Source organism: Anthonomus grandis, chromosome 6 (assembly GCF_022605725.1).
Source record: "Anthonomus grandis grandis chromosome 6, icAntGran1.3, whole genome shotgun sequence".
NCBI classification, from domain to species: Eukaryota; Metazoa; Arthropoda; class Insecta; order Coleoptera; family Curculionidae; genus Anthonomus; species Anthonomus grandis.
Genome location: NC_065551.1, coordinates 32,866,997 through 32,887,471, shown reverse-complemented (window position 1 = coordinate 32,887,471; position 20,475 = coordinate 32,866,997).

Here is a 20,475-nt window from a genome sequence, read left to right as displayed (position 1 = left end):
ATATACCAGCATCATATTAAATTATAATAATAAAAATAACCCTCTGACTTTCTCCCTTCTAACAATTCAACCCTTATCAAACGCACCCTCCCTCCCAGTAATAATTATTACCCAAATTAAAGGCCACACCATTAAGAGAATCCAAAAGGTTCCCACGAGCTTATAGAAATGCAAAGATTGTATAATTGCCGAAAAGTTCAACTCCCAAGGCTTCATAAATATTTTCAATTTATTTCGACGAATTAAGGTACTTTAGGGATGTTAATTGGGACAACCCTCGGCCCTTTTTGGGGCGAGGGAATCCCAGCCGCGATATAAGATAAGATAATGATCTTATGTTGTATATGTTGTTTCGTTTTAGAAGTAAATAGTACTTTGGGTAAAGGGTGTTTTGTTGTACAACCTCTGGGTATTTTAAAGAGTTTTCTTTTAGAGAAAAATTGATATTTTGAGTTTTTTTTAGGTTAATTTCAGCAAAAATACCTGATTTAAAAAAAAAATTGATAATTTTTTTTTTGAAGAAAAAATTAATTTTTGGTTATTCCATCGGATAAATGGCATTTTGTGTTACAACCTAAAGGCATAGTATTTTTTGGAATCAAAATATGAGCAGTGTACTGGTACAGGAAGATTTCTACGAGTATATTGTATTCTGGAAAGCTAAGGAGTTTAGGAAATTCTTTATTTTTCCAGGCAGTTCAAGAACTCCAGGGTCTGACTGCCTGGAAGAGTCAGAATATGACGACTATGTTAACCCGTTTTTTCCCAGAGTTCCCATATTGGAAATGTCGTTATTGTCCCGGTGTTCCAAAATCGGAACGACCACGTTGTCCCTCTCTCTTTTCTGAGAAGCGTGCTCTTAACTATCTTTCCGTCGCGCGGTCGTGTTAGTGTCGTTCTGAATTCTGGCTAGCATAAGAGAAGGTTTGATGTGCGTTTTTGCAAATTTTCCGCATTTAGTCTGCTAATTATTAATTTTTTTAAAGTTCACAATATGGCGTTAAAGAAGTAAGTATAATTTTTATAGTTTTGATAATTAAATTGTTCTACTGCAAAGAATTTATTGTAAGTGATGTAATCCAAGATATTTTTATATACCCAATACGAATATTATTAAAAATTACTAAATGATTTGATCATTTTAGGTTGTTCCTATATTGGAACACTGGGAACAAACGGGGACATAATTTTTTATTTTTATTGTAGGTATTACACGACCCAAAAACTAATTGATTTAGTTGAAGATGAGCAGTTTTGGGCCGCAGACGTTTTTATCACACCTCCAAACGATAGAAGGGATTCTGAAGAGGATTCTGATGATGATGAAGTTCCTTCAGCTAATGTAAATCACCTTAGTGGTCGTACAAATGCAGTCAGAAGCTTGTGCTAAAATAAAGAACATTGATGGAGTAGTTTATATTGGAGATAATGATCAGGATAAAAATATTGAGAAAATCTTCGCAACCAGGAACCTCAGGCCACTCTATCGTTGATGATAACTCTCCTGAATTATCTGATGGTAATGCAAGCGACGATAGCGATACTATACCTTTAGCTCGCTTGGTAACCCAAGCTAATATAAACAGAACAAATTTAGAAAGAAGCTGGAAAAAAGTGGAATTGAATAACTCCTTCCCACAATTTGTTTCTTCGAAAGAGCCTGGCGCAAACGTCGACATATTTCCAGATGCTGTTGCGTGCTTTGAATAATTTTTTGATATGGAAATATGTAATTATTTAGTAGAAATGTTTAATTTGTATGCCAGACAAAAAGGCAATCATAATTTTAGTACTGATGCAGGAGAACTAAAATGCTTTATTGGTATTTTATATTTATCCGAGCATTTACAAGTTCCAAGATGGCGTATGCTTCGGGAGGTGGATACTGATACATACAATCCATTAGTAGCAAACGCAATGCGGGAAAGCGGTTTGAATTGTTAAAAAAAAATTTAACAAGATTTAGAACAAGACAATAAATTTGCGAAGTTGCAACCACTTTTCAACATGTTGAATGACCGATTTTGTCTTATGCTCCGCTTAACGAAAAACTGTCTATTGATGAAAGTATGGTAGCATATTTCGGAAGGCATGGAGCGAAGCAGTACATAACAGGTAAACCTATTAGGTACGGCTATAAAATATGGTCCTTGTGTGAAAAATCTGGGTACCTAATACAATTTAATCCCTATCAAGGTAAACAAGCAAATAGGCGCTACATGGACCTAGGATTGGGAGGATCTGTAGTGATGACCCTTTTGGAGAATCTCCCAAAAAATGTCCCATTTAAAATTTATGGCGATAGATATTTTTCCTCCCTAAAATTAGTCAATTCAGTCCAGAAGATCGGAGTGGGATATACAGGTACAATCAACGGGAATAGATTAGAGAATTGTCCTTTGCGCAATAAAATGCAAGAAGAGGCAGCTTTGATTATTCTACATACGCTAATTCTCAAATAACAGTTACTGTTATGGAATGTTAACCGTCCTGTTCTAATTGTAAGTAGTTGCGATCTGGTGAATCCTGTTAGTCAAGTTAGCCGGTGGATTTCCAGTGAGAAAAAAAATGCCTGCTTCCTCAGTCTTTTGTAGTCGGGCCATACAATAAATATATGGGTGGAGTGGACCGAATGGATCAAAATATACACAACTATAGAACTGGGGTTCGTTTCAAGAAATGGTGGTGGAATCTTTTCGCATTTTGCTTGGACTCGTGCTTGCATAACACCTGGCAGTATTACAGACTTCAACCAAATGGTGAAAAAGTGGATTTTTAAAATTTCGAAGAGAAGTGGTGCAGGTATATTTAAGAAAATATGGAAGGCCTATTTCAACTGGAGGACGCCCTAAAACATCAAAGCCGTTAGAGGCTCGGAACCATAATCAAATTAGTTACGATGGTTTGAATCATTGGATTATTCCAGCCACAAAACAGAATAGGTGCGCCCTATGTCACAAAAACTCGACTAAAATGTGTGAGAAATGTAACCTCAATTTACATGAGGCTTGTTTTAAAGACTATCATGTGTCCACTTAATAATTATTTTATGATTTTTTAAATTAAACTTGACTTTTGTTCATAAAAATTAAAGTTGGTTTTAATGCACCCATGTGTTCCCATTGTTCCAAAAATGGAACATTAATTTAAAAAATAAAAATAAATATTTAGAAACAAAGAAACAAATTTTCACAGAAAAATATAATTAGTTAATTTGATTTTTTTCTAAAAATATAATTTTCAGGGCATAACAGGTAATTTTAATTTATTTAAAGTTGGGAAAAAACGGGTTAATGAAAAGGATCTTCGGAGTCTGGCCTACGTAACATTGAAAATTCACTAAAATAGATGATGATGAGAGCTAAGGAGTTGACGAAATTTTTTATTTTTTCTAGGCAGTCAGAGAATTCCCGGGTCTAACTGCCTGGAATAAACAAAATATGATCAGAGTGTTGTTGTTATTTTTTTTTTTGTGAAATGTATTTAATGTTACAAGCTGTAGGCATGCTATTTTTGCATATTTAAAATTATTTTTCGGGTAAATCGGGCATCTTTTTGAGAAAAAATAAAAAGAAAAACATGTGGTATATTTGGTTGTAGTTTTTGGGGCTAGGTTCAGCAAAAATACCTAATTAGTGATTTTTTTTTAATAATTTTTTTTTTTTGGAAAAAATGGGAATTTTTCGTTATTCTCTTTTGTAAAAAATATTTTATTTTACAGACTGTAGATATTATATTTTTGTATATTTAAAATTAATTTTCGGAAAAAAAACGGGCATTTTTGAAAAGAAAAAGAGAAATTTAGCAATTTTTCTTTATTATTTCACTGGATAATCTGTGACTTTTTTTAAATTTTGGGTATTTTTTTAAAAAATTGGGTCTTTTTGGATAAGAATAAAAAATAATTTAACTTGATTTTTTAATAGACTTTTTGTAAAATATATTTTATGATATATTCCAAAGGCAATTAACTTGGTAATTTTTATGGAGTTTTAAGACATTTTTGCATAATTGAAAAAAATTATTAATTTTATAGAAAATATCATATAATATAGTATATTTAATTGGTAATTTGTCAGAAATGGTTATTATTTGGATATCTGCTGACGAAGCTTTAAAATCACAACAGTAATTTTTTATTTATTTTACGCGTTTGCCATTTTTAAGCTGACAAACAAAACAATAGTTTCATTACCATTAAAGAAGATATATTTCTTAATAATTCTGCATTAAAGGTCCTATAAATTACTTTAATTTTATAATAACTTTTTTTTTAATCGTACTAGAAAGCAAATATTTAACATCTGCTACACAAGCCCTAAAATCACTATTGTGATCTGTTTAATGCAACAAGAAACAATGGGAACCATGTTACTATGCTAATGAATATTGTCAATATTTTATCACAGCTGTGATAAAGCTTCCAGGCCAATGAAAGAGACCAAACATTTATTCAGGTTTTTATTGGAAAAATTTTAAAATCGCTGCTGTAATTTATAATTGATTAAAAATCTGGTTTGTTTGAATTGAATAAAAAAATATTCTTTAATATTTATTTAAATTTAATGCGCCTTTAAAAAAATCACAACTGCTATAAATACCTTAAAACAGTTTAAAATCAGAGCTGTGATAAATTAGTTATTACTTCTATGGGCCAATAAGGATCAAAAACAGGTTCATTCGTTATTCAACAACAGATTCTCATCGAATGAACCTTGAACATCCTTCCTGAGGTATTTTTTTTACTTTGAAAATCACTACTGACTTGACTAAAGAATGAGATAAGAAATAAACACTATTTATTTATTTTTTAATTTATTAAAGTCTTAAAATCATAGCTGTGATAAATATTTAAAAATTCCCAGGTAATTTTCATATTAATAAATTAATTAACATTAAAAGAAAATACTTTTTCATGAATAGTGCGTTAAAGATCCTTTAAAATCACAACTGTGATAAATATTTAATTACTTCTAGGCCGATGAATTGTCTGATTCTTCTGGTTTCTTCTGTTGGTTTTGTTTTTGGACTCATGTATTTTTCCATGAGGTATTGCATATTTAAGAGAAAATTAAAAAAAAAAAAATTGGGTATTTGAAAACATTTCTTTCAAGGAACATTGCTTAAAAAGCGAATATTACACATGAGGGATTCCATTCCAAAACTTGCCTTGTCCACATCAAGTAAATTTTCACAATAGGCAAAAAATGTTTTATAGAATTGCTTTAATAATAACGGTATTATTTTACCATTTCCATAAATCCCCTTAATTTCATTTTGACAAAATTTAATAAAATAAAATGGACAAGACGAGTTTTGGCATGACTACATGTATAAGACAAGTTATGGCATGAAAAAAATACAACATTTAAAGCTTTTTCAACATTTCAAAAAAAAATTTCATTGATTCCTTAAAATTCCTTTTTTACAAAACTTTTTGACTTCACTCTCTTCATTGATTCTCCCAATACTTCCAAATCAATAAAAAAATCAATTATAAGATTCCAATTAATTTCTCTCTTCCCAGATGTCAATTTACTGACGTCCTGGATTTTTTTTTCATCAACAGCTTTGGTAATTTAATCCACCTCTATTTGATTAAATTATTTTCCATATTTAAATTGACTTCGATTCTCCTATATTACTGTTGTATTTATTGATCGCGGTCGACTTTCTGAAAGAATCGATTTGTTTTGTTATTGCTCGTAATGTGATCCCAAAAATCAAGAATTTCAGAAAAAAAAGTTCAGTCTTTGTTTTTAAGGAGTAAAATAAGTCATGAAACTCCTTAATGTGTAGGCATTGAGGAGATGTTGAATGACGGCATTTTAATGTTACATTTAGCATTTACTCTTTGAAATGGCGTAAAAAATAATAAATCACGCCACAACGAACCTGTATATAAAATTCTGGGCTCCTATTGATCACAAGATGACTCTTGAAATGATATAGATGCGATGGATTAGGCAGGTTTTGAAATGATACTTGATTTTTCTTATGGTTTTATTATAGGCTAAGTATTGGCATGTTTTAATTCGTTTAACATATAGAGGGTTAATAACAGATGATATAGACATCTTCATCTAATTTTCTTCACAAAAAGGATAAGGCGAGTTTTGAAATGGAACCCCTCACATATGATCTCTATTTAAGTAATGAGGCTTTTTCTGCAATGCTCACCCGGAATTAATTCTCCAATAATCATTTTAATTTATCACGTTGACTTCAGATAATATTAGTAAAAGAAACCGCAGTCCACTGACCAAAAACACCAAATTTCACACTTAGTTGGACCCGATACCCAAAAATATTAACCAAACAATGGCTGAATGAATATTTGCGCTTTCTAGTACGGAAAAAAAAAGTTGAAAGTCTTAATTGGTTTTATCTGGGTAAGAGTGTGTATAAAAGTATAAATTCAAATAACTAATCACCATTTTATGAGTTCTTGTATTTGGTAACGCGAGTGGTTTATACGGTAAAAATGGACTTTTTCAAAGCAGTAAGTACATTATTTAATTTTATTAAAAATAGACATTTTTAAAAACTGTAGATTAATTAAAAGACGCTGACATAAGTGGATAAAAAATTAATTAAGCATTTTGTGTGCAAAGTTTCAAATGGGTAAGTTGCTCGCGAGATGCTGAAAAAACAATAATTTCAACCAAATATTCCCAAATTTCCAGCATCCGGTACATTAATTAATAAACGCTGAAATATGTATTTAATATAATTAATTAAGTAATCAAAAGTTTCTGTTTTTTTTTGATTACTTTTTAACTTTATAATTTTTCTCTAGATTCAAATCACTTTCTTGATACTAGCCCTAACATCCTCAGCCCTTTCAAGACCTCGACACTTTGATACAGGTTAGTCCATTATATCAACAATTCTAAAAATAAATAACCACCCCATTTTTGTTTATACAGAAAACCTGGAAACCTCCCCTAGCGACTACAGACCAAAGAGGGAGTACGGCCACGGGGTAACTGGTCCAGTATACACCTTCGTTAAAACCGACAAGAATGCCAATTACAAATGGGGAGTGAGACACCATGTGGGACATCAATACGCAGGAAGAAGATAAAAAAATGATAATAATTTAGTAAAAATATGTATATAAGGTATAAGAGTGAAATAAAGGCTTTAAATAAAGACATTTTTGCCTAGGCAAATTTATTAATGGAACGATACAGGGTGTCCTTAAAAAAAAGGACACGAAAGTAAACAGGGACAACGCGCCCTCCTGCGGTGCCATTTCGAAGGAACGAATCCTGCCTCGGGCAGTTATTAATAAAATTACATCCAGCGATCCCCCTTTCCTATATATTAATTTGGCTCGTAATTCGTAATATGGCCAACGGCCACACACTAATTTGTTTAATGGAGGAATTTAGACTACGGGGATGTCGTATTCGGTCCTTTGAGGAAATAGACCGTGCACCGGGGGCAAAACTTCTCGGATAATATTTAATTTGTTTTCGGCGAGTTTTCACTATGTCTCTTCGCTTATTAATCGGTCTTTTTAAAGGCTCTATAGGGCATAGATATGAGCCGTTTAGGTTGAAAAGTACTTTTAGAAACCGTGCTTTCCAAACTATCTAATTAATGAAATACATCAGTTAGTCTCCTACACACATGTTCGGTTAAATCATGATTTTTACAAGCCGACATCACATAATAATAATAATCATCCCCGGTGCCAGATAATTCCCTACAAGATGGATAACGGACGTGTGCGATAGGTCAGGTCCGGAATTTAATGCCGCACTAAAGCGTACATACACTATCCGATCCTGGAACGGGGCCAACGTAAACAAAACAAGTTTCGGTGCCGCTAAAATCCGATAAAAACAAAGTAAAATATTTGCCTCGGAATGGTAAACAATTGCTTGCTTGAATGTAAAGACGATGATGCTGTGGGAGAAATATTTAAGTTGCGGTGACGCGGTTTAGGGTGGGTTTTTGGGGTTGTAAAGTATAAAGAGTTCCAGAAGGAGCGTTCGGATTAAATGGAGAAAGATTTGGGAAAAAATAGGACGAAAGTTACAGCTGAAGTTAATATGATTTCTTTAACTCTATTGGTTTACGAGATATGAACATTTTGGTACTAGGAATTTCAATTTTTTTTTCTAGGCTTGTTTTCAAATTCCAAAGCTGATGATTTTTGGAAAATAATTTTAATCGAAGAATTTGTGTTCTAATTTTTACTTCTCTAACTTTCTTAGGTTCAGAGATATCAGCATTTTGTTACTACGTATTTTAATGTTATTTTTAGTGTTTCAAGCTCCTGGAATAATTTTTGTTTTCTCTATAAGTCAAATTTAACTTTTTGCGGACTAGTTTTCTTATCCACCCTTTAGAAACCCCTAAAGACTAGGGTTGAGTGACACCTCATTTTCTCCACATTTTTGATCTTTCTTTGTAGTAATTTTATCGAAATAAAGTATAACAGTAATGAGTGTTTTACAATAAAACGTGAACATTAACAAATTAATAAATAGTTAATTATTTTGTTACGTTTTCGAAATTCTGACTACTATTTAAACAAAAAAGTAACAGACCTGCCGTCAAACTTATTTATAACATTCCAAAAAAGTCCGAGTGACATTCTCTATCGTTTTTATTCTTCTCACGAAATCTACCAAGGCTCGATGAATAAATCAAGAGGCGACAGATCGGGTGATCATGCTGGCCACTCTACTGCTTCTGTTTCACATATCCATTTGTTTCCAAGGAAAGATAATTTATCTAACGTAATAGTGCTCCATCATATTGGAAGTGAATAAGACCTTGCGAAATCAACAACCTTGGTTACCCAGTCACATCAATTTATCTATTTTGACTCATTTTCCAAACCAGTCGATATTGAAGGCATAAGCTATTCCAGGTGTTACTCTTAAAACTATTCCAGGTAGTTGAGCCAATTGTTTCAAGCTCCTGGAATAAGTCTCTTACTTTCTTGGGTTCAGAGAAAGGAGCAATTTGACTCTAGGAAATTCAATTTTGGAACTAATTCTCGGGGTTTGGGTAACTTGCTCGTAACTTTGCTTCTAATGATCAGATTTTGTTAATTTTTCTTTTAAAAGATGCTCTAAATCATAATTTATTTTTTACAACAAAAATTAAGAAAATTCTTACTGTAGATAGTTTCTTATTTCAGATTTATTAATTCACTTTGTGACAAGTCTTATTGATTTCAGTCTTAAAAGATGCACCGAAATAATTAATCAAAAGGTCTTTACTTAAAATGTTCCACTTAGAACTATTCTGGAAACTTGGCTAACTCAGTCCATAATTTTGCATCCATTCCCCAGGTTGTTTTGTTTTAGAAGATGCATAGAACCTCTTCAAGTGATTTTCAGTATATCCTGAATGCTCAAGGATTCATTTAAGGCATAAAGAGTCTTAATAACTCCAAGACTTATCTTAAGTCTATGGAAGCCACCTCTAGAGGATCAACCAATTTGGGTAGACGTTTGCCATTGTAAGTCTAAGACTACTTAAGATATTTAAAAGTGGTTTTCAGTATCTTCTGAAGAAATGTTCAAAGATTTATTCAAGGTATACAAAGTCTTTGTAAGTTAAGAACTGCAGGACTTATCATAAGTCAATGGGAGTCACCTCCAAGGGATCAAGTTACCCTGATCGGACATGGGCAGATATTTCCCATTATAGGTCTGAAACTACTTACTTAAGATATTTAAAAGTGGTTTTCAGTTACTCTTAAAGAAATCTTCAAGGATTCGTTCAAGGTATAAAAAATTTTTGTAAAAATTAAAAGTCTGGGATAACTCGCTTTATAACTTTGCTTCTACTGCTTGGACTTTCTTGATTTTTATTTTAAAGATGCACTAAACCCTAGCTCACGTTTAAAAGAAAAAATCAGGAAAATTCGTTCACTGCAGATACTTGTAGAGCCTTGGATAACTCGCTCGATGAATTTACTGCTACTACAGAGATTTTCTTGATTTGTACTTTAAAAGATGCCCTGAACCTCAAATCATGTTTAAGAGAAAAAATGAGGAAAATCCGGAGACTAAAAACATTTTTTATCCAAGATCTAGATACTTTACTTAGCAGAAATTCTGGAATCTTGGGTAACTCGGTCCAAATCTAGTCCCCAGATTTAGGTAAATAAGATAAGCATTTTGTTCAACTTTGAAGCTAAAACTGTAAACTTTATTAAAAATTTCATGTTTTACTTTCTCAGATACCTTTTCTACTATTGTCAGTGTATAGGTTTACTTACTGGCAACTTAATCTCATTTGTTTTTTAGGAACAAGGCTTCCTTTATAATTTTTATATTCCTCGCCTTTCTAATTCTTTCATACTGGTATAGGTAACCCTTTAAAACTTTAGGTTCTTATGTTCCAAGATATGAGCGATTTAGCCCTAAAAATTTCAATTATTTTGAAGATTTTTTTCAACTTCCAAGGCCAATATCTTTACATAAAATAATTTTTCAAAAGAATGTTGAAATAGGTGTCTAATAATTTTATTAAAAGATTCTGTGTTCCAGTTTTTAAGTCTCTAACTTTTTTAGGTTCAGAGATATGAGCTTTTTGTTTCTAGGAATTTTAATTTTTTTCTGCTGATATATTTACTTTTAATAATAAAAAAAAATCCTAAAATAGGTGTCCAAGGATTTTAATGGTAGAATATGTGTTTCAATTTTGAAGTCTTTAACTTTCTTAGGTTCAGAGATATGAGCATTATGTTCCTAGGAATTTTCATTTTTTTGTTAATTTTTTGTACAACTTCCAAGGCTGATATCTTTACTTTTAATAATTTTTGGAAAAAATTCTAAAATAGTTGTCCAATGATTTTATTGGAGGCACCTGTGTTCCAATTTTCAAGTCTCTAGCTCTCTTTGTTTCAGGGATATGACCATTTTGCCCTTAAGAATCTCATTTTTAATTTTCAATTTTCCCGGAATATTTAAACGTTAGCTGATCATTGGAATCCAACGTCAACTGGTGTATATGTAAAAATGTATAGATTTTATTATTATTTAAAAGTTGGATATAAGTAGATCAAATTCTGAAATAGAGCTATATATATTCTACTGCTTGGACTTTCTTAATTTTTGAAGATGTTATGATCCCTAGGTCACGTTCAAAAAAAAAAATTAGGAAAAATCGTTTACTGGAAGTTTTTTTATCCAAGTCAGTAGGTCTAGCCGCTTAGCAGATACTTGTAGAGTCTTGGATAACTCGCTCCATAAATTTGCTGCTACTACCACCGAGATTTTCTTGATTTTTACTTTAAAAGATGCACTGAACCCCAAATCATATTTAAGGGACAAAATGAGGAAAATGCGTTGACTAGAACATTTTTTATTCAAGATTTTGTAAGTCAGATCTAGGTACTTTACTGAGCAGAAATTCTGGAATCTTGGGTCCAAATTTAGTGCCCAGATTCAGGTAAATAGGATATTTATTCAATTTTGAAGCCAAAAATTTAAAATGTTTTACCTTATACAACTTTTCTAATATTTTCAGTGTATAGCTTTACTTACTGGCAACTTAATCTAATTTATTTTTTAGGAACAAGGTTTCCTTTATAATTTTTACATTCCTCGAGCATATGAGCAATTGTCCCTAAAAATTTCAATTTCAAAATTTTGAAAGAAATGCTGAAATAGGTGTCCAAAGATTTTTAATGGCAGAATATGTGAAAACATACGGGGATTGATGAAGATTAAAGTGGAACGAGCAGTTTTTAAGCCTGGACCACCATCACTGAGCTGTATAGCACTTTCTGGTGTACCTGGACGTCTAGTCAAGTGTTTAATTAAATGGAGGTTGTATAAGTAAATAAAATGAATTGTTTCTTGTTATTTTATAATGCAAATGAGAAAAATATATACTGCAAAATTATGATAGTGCCTCCTTTTTTTCCGGATACTTTCCAGACGTTATTCTATACATCTAAACGTTCCTTGTTCCGAAATCAGTTCACATAACTTCTTTCACGTCTTTCTCTCTCTCTTTCTACTCAAATTCTTCGTATTCTTTACTGGCCAAACGGTTTGTAATTATTCGACCCCTCGGGGATTTATCCGTCCTTTCCTGGAAACGCTCACACCGTTTCTCCTTTTTTTTCCTTCTGCATTTTCTTTTAATGCAAAACATTATCATTTTGAGTCTGCCAATCTTTCTGGAGGACCTTTGAAACGTTATTATTCGTCTGGGGCAACATAAAAATGAACGAAAGCCGGGAGCAAAATAAATAAGTCCGGTTTTGCTTTTTTTTTTGTTAGAGTATTTTTGTTGTCCTGACTTCTCGGGGTTACAGACGCTACAACAGAGGGGTCACGAAAGGTTGAAGGGCCATTGAAAAATTTGTTTGATCGGTCTAATGGTCGATCGAGGTAGTTTGATATAAGCGAACGAAAAACGCTGTTTTTTTTTAATAGAAGAAGTTTAATTCTTAACGTTTTATGGTGGCGGTTTTTATGGGCAACAAGGAGTAGAGTTTACGATGCCAGATTGTTAATTTTAAAATTTATTATTGCAGCTCGAGAAAGTTAAAAGGACCATGAAAACTTTTTTAGTTTATAATTTTTAAAAGAAACTTATATGGTTTCTTAATTTACTGCAGTTGCTAATGGGATATTCCAGAAATTCCTTGCTTATTTTTCTGATTTTTTCTTAGTTAAAAAATTTGCCTCTAAGTTGATAAAATTCCTTGGAACTGAATGCTCATATCTTTGGAGTCAAGAGAGTAATTCTTTGAAATGTTATATTTTTTTTTTCATTTCAAAGTAGAAGAGAGTGATGCCATTCAAACCAGAAGACAGAAAAACTAATAAAGTCAGGATTAAAGTTGAAGTTAAATAAGATAATCGAGAAAAATCTCAACAGCTGAACGTCAGACCTTTAGAGTCCGGACGTTTTAATTCAATTTTTCAGTTTAAAATGTAACAACTAAAATCGATTTCAGAATTTGACTTACATCCAACTTCAAATAATAAAATCCATATATTTTCATTACACCAACTTTTCTTCCAATTTTTCTCTCACATTAACACATTTTGTATAAAGAAAATTTTTTATTAACAATCAAGGATTTTGACACTAAAGTTTTAGATTGCCTTTTTATCGGCAATATATAGCACAAAAAATTTTAATTTCACCGACTTTTCAAAATTTTTAAATTTCCCAGCAGTTTTGGCCAAAAAAAAAAAACTTTGTTCCTATTCTTATTTTGTACTTTTATTTTGTAATTAAGAGAATCATTCAAATGCAAAAATGTAACAAAAAATTCATTTTAGTACATTTTTAGCTAAAGGACTCTTTTTGATTAAGGGTTTCTCACGAATTTCTCCCACTGTATGAAAGACATAATTAATTTTTTTCCCATATAGCTATTATGTTTTAGAATACAATTATTTTCTCACAGTTTAACAGCTTTTGTATAAAAAAAAATAGTGTACCGTAAAGTCGGGGGACTTTGACTTACGGGGGTGACTTTGTCTCAAAACAAGGAAAAGGATTAAAATTGTGTTTTTTTTTTTGTAAAAATAAATATAATAAAATTAACTTAAAAAATTCTTAAATGCATACATAAACCTACATACAGTGCTTTCATTTCAAAACGATCCACCCTTAATAACTTTCTTAAAAAAAAAAAAAAAAAAAAAAAAAAAAAAATGATGATCTTCAAAATCGCAAGATAGCAGAAAGCCTTAATAAAACTGAAAAAACTAAAAAAAAAATGGTCACTAAGAAAACACAAAAAAAAAGGAAAAAACAAACACAAATAACAATAAGAAAAATAACATATAGACACTGAATTCTAGGGAAAATATAGATGAGATGACCTTGGAGGCTACTGAAGAAGAAATTGATAATTTTCTTGCAGAAATAGATAATATGCCTGAACCGATTGAAGTTGTAAATGCTAATGAGCCTGAATTCAGCGGCTTATCGAAAATCGAAAAAAAGAAGAAAACAAAATATGAATCGGATTCAGACACAAGTATTTCTAGTTCCAGTTTAGTTTACATTGATTAGTAATTGTTACCGAATCCAATTCTCTAGATTCTTTTCCTGGCAAATTTGATGGGTTTGGCTGGGCTTTAGAAATGGTCCATGTTAAAAAAAAATATTTGGAAGTGGCCTGAACAGCCCTTACGAAATTCCTACAATGTGGCATATTTTGATGTCTGTGGAGATCCATCTATCATAGGCAGGGATAATTTCATGTTTAAAACTTTGTTTAAATAAAGAAATTTGTTGGCTTTCATATTTTTTAATTTTTTTTGCCACAATTATGTTTTACCAAACATACCTTCTCTGAAAATCTAAAAAAATCAAATTATATTTTTTAAATGACTCAAATATATCCATCCGAATGGGTGTCTTTGCCCCAGTCTTTAAAATAAACCTAAATAAGCACAAAATATTGTATGGAACAAAGTCACCCGATCCTTGAGGGTGACATTGCACACCCACTTTTCATTTTTTTTTTTGAAATAGGACTTAGTTACATACTGTTAGGTAGATCGTTCAATTAAATACATTAAGACTCAAATAAAACTAATAAAAATTTTGCATTTTTTGTGATATTATATATAAAAAAATTTAGACAAACTTTAAAACTGGGTCAAAGTCACCCGATTTTACGGTAATAATTATGGGTCTTCTTATAGGAATTAGGAACTTTACATTTGATTTTTCTATTGGAAACAGAAGATAATAATAATAATATCGTTTATTTAGCATAATAGCTGCATATAAAAAACTGGTATCAAAAAAGAATATAATATATCCAAAATACATAAGACTGCAAGGGGAAAAAATACAAAAACCTTGAGAATCACAAAAAATTAAACATTGAAAAGGTATAAAGACTAACTTAGATAAAAAATGGTAAAGTTAAAATTGTAAATTTAAAATGGCAAAGATAAGATTGTAAGCTTAAAAGAAAAGTTAAAATAGTACATATACAATGACAATGAAAAAATATTACAACAACACTGACGAAGACAAAAATAAAATGAATATCACAATATTTACATCATTAGTCAGCTTATTAAAACTCAATTAAGCCCTAGAATAAAACAGTGTTCAGTATTTGACTCGTACATCTGCAAATACTCTTAACTTTTGACAAACATATTCGGGTAGTAGACGTTCCTTTATTTTAGAAATAAACAAGTACACATTAAACATAATTTTTTATTTTACAAATAACATATTTAGGACATTTAATATAGACGCAACAGGAGTATAACGATCACATTTCAATACAGCTCTGTTTTGTATTATTTCTTTATACTGAGGCAAATCAAACAGCAGTGCAGAACAAAATTGTAAATGGGGAAGTGCAAAAGCGTTGTAAAGAAAACTTTTTACAGATTCGTGTCAGAAATGCTACTTTTTTTTTAAATTTTCTTAAAATGTAGTTTGCATGGGCGTGGAAATTTAGGTTAGTATCTAAAATCACTCGCAGATGCTTAATCTCTTTTTCATATAAAATTTTGTCCCCATTCACAATATTCCGCACATTATTTATGTCAGCTTGACAAGTTTTTGATTTCTTTGCTTAATTTAGACTTGTTTTGTATTTAAGCTTAATTTATTTATACAGAGCCATTCGAATAAATTACAAATATTACCTTTCATGTTTGCCTGCATCTCATGTAGGTTCCTTCCTACTACATGCAACATAGTGTCATCTGCAAATAAACTTATTTTACCCTTAAGGCCGTTCCCTGGGAAACACTATATGCAACATTAAGAATTTCTAACATAACAGTTTTTTTATTATCTTTTGATAAGCAATACGGCTAATCTTTAAAAATTTTCACAATCATTGCTAATAATTGCTTGGAATTTCTAAGGAAAAAATACTCATATCTCAGGAACCAAAAAAGTTAGAAATTTTAAACGTGGTACACAGATTCTTCTAATAAAACTTAAAATAGCAAAATTATAATTTTTTTTTCTAATAATATTTATAGGTGCAAATTCATGTTCAAATCTATGAAACAAACATCTAAAATTTGGACTTTCTATGACTAGGAATGGCGCTTATAAAAAACGCAACTAAAATGTTGTTTCTAAGTCAACATCAGCCAAAAAGGCAACGAGAAGACGCTTTTTCGAAAACGTTTATTAATGACATCCCTCGTCAAGTGACATTTGTACCTTTATAGAACCTTCAGGCCACTTTTTGCCGGACGACCCTGTATACGATTAACGGCATTTTCCAACTTTATTTCTTATTACCGAACTTCGGCCGCCCTAGGACGGAAAATTGATGAGGAAAACGGCTGCACGTAAGCGGTTTTTCCTCCGTTTTAACTCGCAAAACTACAACTTTTTAAGTCGTTTGATTTCGGATTTAGTGAGGTACCTACACATCCCTGGCCCGCTATATTGCCGCTGAATTATCGCTCGATAATAATATATGGAATTTCTTTGACTTTTATGCACTATATATTTTTTTGTGTGGCAGTATTTTAGGAAATGAAGTAATTTAAAAAAAGAAAACAAGCGGGAAACAGAAGGAGAGAGCTTATAAAAAAGCGGGTATTTTAATTAGCGACTGTAAAATATTCATTACCGAAACAAATGGGGGGGTTAGAACCGCGGGCAGCATTTTAAAAATTTTAATAAAGATTAAAACGAGTCGCGGCTTGTTCGGGTTGTCCCCCTTTTAGCTCTCTTTTTACTAATAATTAACAATGGATGCAATTTTACTGCGGATACAGTTTTATGCTTTGTGAATTTATTATAAGTTAAAATTTGCAATTATTGCGAAATAGAGGGTTTGTAATGTTAACATCCTTTAACGTTCTCGTTAACTTTTAGGGCGGATTATAGATTTATAAACCTGATGTAAGTGAGATTAACGTTTTCAGACTGTGCTTGAATATTCCAGGATGGGTGGATTATGAAAATTTTAAGAAATTACGACATTCAGATTATTCCTGGATAAGTTCTCTCGAGAATATTCTGAATCGAATTCCAATACTTATTCCAATATAATTTTTAAGAGCATTAAAAAGTTCTATACTCAGAATATTTATGAAATATCCTATTTATCAGTGCAAATGTTCTTTAAAGGTTCTATCAAGGTCTAAATATTAAGGAAAGCATGAAATTAATAAAAATTTACTTTTTTTTTTCAGTTTTAAAGATTTATTTTTTCCATACAATTTTTCTTTTGGAAAAACGCTGAAAATGGTGTGCAGTGATTTTATTACAAGAATACGAGTTCCAATTTTCAAGGCTCTGGCTTTCTTCTGTTTAAAGATATGGGCATTCTGTCCTTTGAAATTCCAACAATTAGGTTTTTATTTCCAATTCTTGAGTATAAAGTTTATAAAAAAAATTTGAAATTTTTTTTATCAATTTCCCGTCAATTTCTTTAGTTTAAAGAATTTTTACAAAAACGCTAACACAGGCGTCTAATTTTATTTGTCTCATTTTATTAGAAGAGTACATTCTTCAATTTTGAAGTCTCTAGCTTTTTTGGTTTTAGAGATATGAGTGTTTTGATTGAATTCAATTCCAGGCGAATTTTTTTTTAGATTCAGAAGATTTTAGAAAAATTGCTAAAACATGTGTCCAATAGGTTTATCAGAAGAATCCATAGTCTGGTTTTCAAGTCTCTATCTTTCTTAATTTCAGGGATATGAATGAGCATTTTAGCTTTCAAAATTACAATAATTTTTTATCAAGGTTCAAAGCTAATACCTCTGATTTAAAAAATTATTATAAAAAACGCTAAAATAGGTGTCCAATAGATTTATAAAAGAGAATAAATAGAAATTAACCTTAACTGTCTGAAAAAACCAAAACCAACTTTTAGTGCCTAGAAGTAAATAAAACATGACCTCAGCTATCCAGAAGAAACCTCGATTGCCTGGAAGCAAATGAAAATTAACCGATGTTGCCCAGACAACATGAAAACTGATCTCCATTGTCTGAAATAAATAAAACTAATTTTAACTGCCTGGAAGAAGATGGAAACTAACCTCAACTGTCTAAAATAAATATAAATCAACAGTGTCTGGAAGTATATAAAAACTGATTTGAGACTCTAAGTTCGGAAGAAACCTTTGAAACTTCAACTGTATGAAAAGGAAACTGACTGAAGGTACTTAGAAGTGAATAAAAAATTTCCTAAATTGCCCGGACTAAATGAAAGCTTACCTCAATTATCCAAAATAAATGGATATTAACTTTAACTGCCTGGAAGTAAATAATAACTAATTTAAGACTCTGAGTTTGGAAGAACCTCAACTGTCAAAAAAAACTGATTGTAACTGTTTGGAAAAATAACCTAAATTTCTTGGACGTAGAGGAAACTGACCTCAATTGTCTAAAATAAATGGAAGCTAATTTCAACTGCCTGGAAGTAAATAAAAACCAACCTGAGACTTTGAGTTTAGAAAAGACTTCAACTGTCTAAAAAAAACCGATTGTAAGTATCTGGAAGTCTAACTGAAATAACTAGAAACTAACTTTAACTGCCTGAAAATAAATGGAAAAATAACTTAAGTTGCCTGAACGTAGTGGAAACTGACCGCAAGTGTCTGAAATAAATGGAAATTAACTTCAACTGCCTGGAAGTAGATGAAAACTAACGTAAATTGCCTGGATGAAATGAACACTGACCTTAACTGTCTAAAATAAATGGAAATCAACTTCAACTGCCTGGAAGTAAATGAATATTAACTTTAGTTGCCTTGAAATAAATACACCTAAATTGCATGGATAAAATAAAAACTGATCTTCACTGTCTGAAATAAGTGAAACTAATTTCAACTGCCTGGAAGTAAATAAGGAGTGATTTGAGACTCTAAATTTGAAAGAAACTTCAGAAACTTCAATTATGTAGAAAGTAAACTGACTGAAGGTACTTAGAAGTGAATGAAAAGTTACCTAAATTGCCTGGACGAAACCGAGGTTAAGAATGGATTTATAACGTAAGTATTTATAACCTCAATTGTCTGAAATAAATGGAAATTAACTTTAAGTGCCTGGAAGTAGATGAAAAGTAACCTAAATTGCCTGAATAAAAGGGAAACTGACCTTAACTGTCTAAAATAAATAGAAATCAACTTAAAACTGCCTGAAAGTAAATGAAAACTAACAGTTGCCTGGAAATAAATAAATAAATTCACCTAAATTGCATGGACGAAATGAAAATTGATCTTTAACGTTTGAAATAAACGAAACTAATTCAACAGCCTGGAAGTAAATAAAAACTGATTTGAGACTCTAAATTTGAAAGAAACTTCAGTTATATAGAAAGTAAACTGACTGAAGGTACTTAGAAGTGAATGAAAAGTGACCTTAATTGCCTGGACGAAATAGAAACTGACCTTAACTGCCTGAAACTAAATAATTCTGAGTTTGGAAAAAACTTCAACTATCTAAAAAGGAAACTGATTGTAACTGTCTGGAAGTAAATGAAAACTCACCTAAATTGCCTAGACGAAATGGAAACTGACTTTTACTACCTGAAATAAATAGAAACTAAGTTTAACTGCCTGGAAGGAAATGAAAGCAAACCAAAGTTGCCTGGACGAAGTGAAAACTGACCTGAACTGTTTAAAATAAATGAAAGCTAATTTCAACTGCCTGGAAGTAAATAAAAAAAGACCTCAGCTGTTTGGAAGAAACCTCAACTGTCTGAAAATGAAACTGACTATTACTGCCTGGAAGTAAATGCAAGTTAACCTAATTTGGAAAAACCTGGACGATTTTCAGAAATATGAGCATTTTTGTCCTTTGAAATTCCAATATTCAAGGCAACTCTTTTGATTTAAACGATTATTCGTATAAACACTGAAACAGGTGTCCAATGGAATTATTAGAAGAATGTGTAGTCCCAATTTCAAGTTTCAATTTTCAAACCGAAATTGTCTATACGAAATGGAAACTAACCTTAACTGTCTGAAAAAACGAAAACCAACTTCAACTGCCTAGAAGTAAATAAAAACTGACCTGAGACTTTAAGAATCAAATTAGTTATTTCTGTTTTAAGTTTTTGAGTAATATTTTTATGCCGGGTGTTATCAGAAGTTAAATGTAACATTTGGGAAATGTGCAAAATTAGTGGTATCTTCTTCGTTGTCGTTTTTCTAAAATTTGGTAAATAGGGACATGTTTTTTTTTTCAGCAAAAACTACTGCATTTAATATGCTTTTCAATGATATACTTACTTTTGTGATAGCTATTTGTTTGCACAGCAATATCACGGGCAAAAGAAAGAAAACCACAAAAATTGAAAATTTCCAAATTTTGTATTTCTTGATCTTTTGAGCACCAATGCGGTGTGTACTTGTAGATCTATCTTCCCTAAAACAACAGTTCCACAAATTTCCATTAGAGAAGCCGTAAACAAATAACATATCGCGATAAAAAAAGGCAGGTTTTCCTTCTTTTGTAAATGGCAATGAATCCGCAAAAGAAACTGAAAAAGCTGAAAATGAAACTGACTGTAAC